The following is a 2,698-nucleotide window of genomic DNA, read 5'->3' as shown; positions in this document are numbered from 1 at the left end:
AACGTTGAAACTGATCTAGATAAAAAACTATTACAAAAACTGAATTTTCGACTGCAACTGCGGTCCTCATCAGAGTAACTAAAATATGCTGTTCGAGAGTAATATGCTTAAACTAAAATAAGAAGTTACTTTATCCCCTAGGGCTTCAATAATGTCTTATAGACAGAAGGGAATGGCTTCCGCTCGTTTACCGCATTTTTGTTTATTGTGGAGTGACATGATTCCAAAAAGATTCTTTAGTGCCAATTATTGACATTCTTTTCTAGAATTTCCACATAGCCCGCCACGTGGCGGGGAGCATAAACCAGGAACTAATAATAACAAATAGTCGGCAATAAAAGATCACGCCGAAACCACTGACCATGACATTGACACTAGCTATGTGGAAATTCTAGAAAAGAATGTCAATAATTGGCACAAAAGAATCTTTTTGGAATCATGGCACTCCACAATTGACAAAAATGCGGTAAACGAGCGGAAGCCATTCCCTTCTGTCTATAAGACATTATTGAAGCCCAAGGGGATAAACAAATAGATTTACAAATAGATTTAGCTATTTGTGGGCTAGCGTTGTTTTGTATTAATGTGACATTGAATTCATTTCTGTCAACTGAGTCCAGCATGTATAGAATCAGAATTCTACCTTGCTCATCGTTAATATCAAGAAAACTTCTTTCTATCCACCGCAAACAAGATCGGTTTGCGTTACAATGTGTATAAAGCTCACTTCCTTGGAGACTATAGAACAACTGGATGAATGACCGCAAATAACACAAGAGCCATGGTTAAATCAATCAAATATGTATTTCAAGCATCCGCGACTGCCAACTGGATATTCATGTTTCGCTAAGTCCTAATAGACCTGATCGGCTAACTCAATGTTGTACCCAATTCATACCCTTTGGGAATAAATGAAACGTTTTGTTCCAGGTATTTCTATATCATTTAACTATGAATGCTACATTATCATTCAAATACAATACACAAAGAATCTTAATCCCGATAGACTTGAATTGGGTACAACACTGAGTTAGCGAATTAGGTCTATTAAAAGCAAATGACGAAAATGTGCAAGCTGTTTCTTTTTACCAAAGCTAAAGTTCTCTCATGCAGTGGTGTTTTGCTGAATTTCAACGAAGAGCATTCGACCACCTTTATTGGTTTCAGTAGAAATATACCTTAGGAAAAAAATCACTGAGATCTCTAAAAACCTACTTGGAAATTGAATTCTGTAGGACTCCAGTTACTAACCGAGCTTAGTCAGTCTGTATGGGAAAATCTTGACCGAGGTCGAGAGTACAGACCGAACGCAAATGATAAATTTGTGTCGTCAGCAAACAAGTAGAAAACTAATTTATCAGATGAGCAGTGGATATCGTTGACAGTAGTGGTCCTAAGACAGAACCTTTTGGGACACCGCAAGTCATGATCATAGGTTGTTTTTGGGAGATATCAGGTCCAATTTGAGTTGATTTAATACGGTCGAAAAGATAAGAACGATACCAATCGCTCACGATACCTCTTATACCGTAATGATATAGCTTCTGCATGTAGCAGAATTTGGTGGTCATATATAAGATTACAACGAAATAGCCTTTGTATAGTATACTGGCCGCCAACGAATGCAGAATAAATTCAAGGTGCCCGCCGAGGTCTGTTTAGCATTCGGATATTGACTGTAAGTATTTGGAGAGTCCTTGACAAAACGGCACCCGACTCTTTCTCAAGCTCACATATGTTGAAATGTATACACGAAAGCGATGATCAGTAGTAAGCAAGTCTCTTTCCATTTTCTCAGTAATTGTTAACAATAGTCAAGCGAGAAAGACAAGAGAAGCTGAGGAAATTCGTTGAAAAAGAAAAAAAAACTTTCCTTTTCCCCAGCCAAAGGAAACACATCTGATCTTTACATCTCTGCTGCTGCACGTATTGCAGCAAATATCATCCTGGATAATATCGTTTGAATTTCAGGAATTAGGTCATTAATTACGAAATCACATGTCAAGCACGTGAATACAAATTCAGTTCATCTTTAAAACAAATGTTAGTTTGCATTTGTAAGCATTTTCGAAGAAGGCAGAGCAATGAAGACATTGGTCATTTTTGTCGCCCTACTGCTCGTGCTAGCCGCTGGAAGGCGCCTCCCGTTCAAGAATCACGAAGGTGACCATCCACAAAAGGCCACCAGGCTGAGGCAATTTGGAGAACTATTCAGGTAGAAGCGAGAAAGAATGAAAAACATATGTATGCTTTGAAAATTATACAAGAAAACCCTCCTTACACAAACCTTCACCTGTTTACCTGGCTTATTCTTGTTCAGCGGCCAACTGTTGATTTGTTTTGTTTTCGACCTGTTTTCGAAACGTACAGATTTCCAAAAAAAAAAACAACCACCTTTAAGAGAAAAGTTTGCTTCTTCTTCTTCTGTTTTTAAAACTATTACTACTAATATATAGTGATAAGTATGTTTTTTTTTATATTCTCGAACAAACCTCAATATCTAAGTTATCGTTCGGTTACCTCTTTTCCATAATTATTTATATTTGTTGTCCTCATCAGCCCTTGCCTCCCTTGGATTCCTGTAGCATTTGAACTAAAATAACCAACGTATGAATAAGATATTATTTTAACCACTGAAGGTATTTTTTTCTTAGAAAAGTCAATGAGAAGTACGTAGTTAAGCCGGGAAACAAATTAA

General features: G+C 37.2%; 1 long non-coding RNA gene across 1 annotated transcript in view; it reads left to right on the top strand.

The window, feature by feature from the left end:
• Positions 1 to 2,060: 2,060 nt before the first annotated feature.
• The window catches only part of LOC137967644 (uncharacterized), a 5,889-nt gene continuing 5,251 nt past the window's right edge, over positions 2,061 to 2,698 (top strand). Inside the window, exon 1 of the long non-coding RNA XR_011116548.1 lies at positions 2,061 to 2,215. This is a non-coding gene — a long non-coding RNA (uncharacterized lncRNA). The remainder of the gene's footprint in view (positions 2,216 to 2,698) is intronic.

This window comes from Montipora foliosa, chromosome 8 (genome assembly GCF_036669935.1).
Source record: "Montipora foliosa isolate CH-2021 chromosome 8, ASM3666993v2, whole genome shotgun sequence".
In the NCBI taxonomy this organism is placed as follows: domain Eukaryota; kingdom Metazoa; phylum Cnidaria; class Anthozoa; order Scleractinia; family Acroporidae; genus Montipora; species Montipora foliosa.
This window is presented reverse-complemented; position numbering and strand designations above follow the sequence as displayed.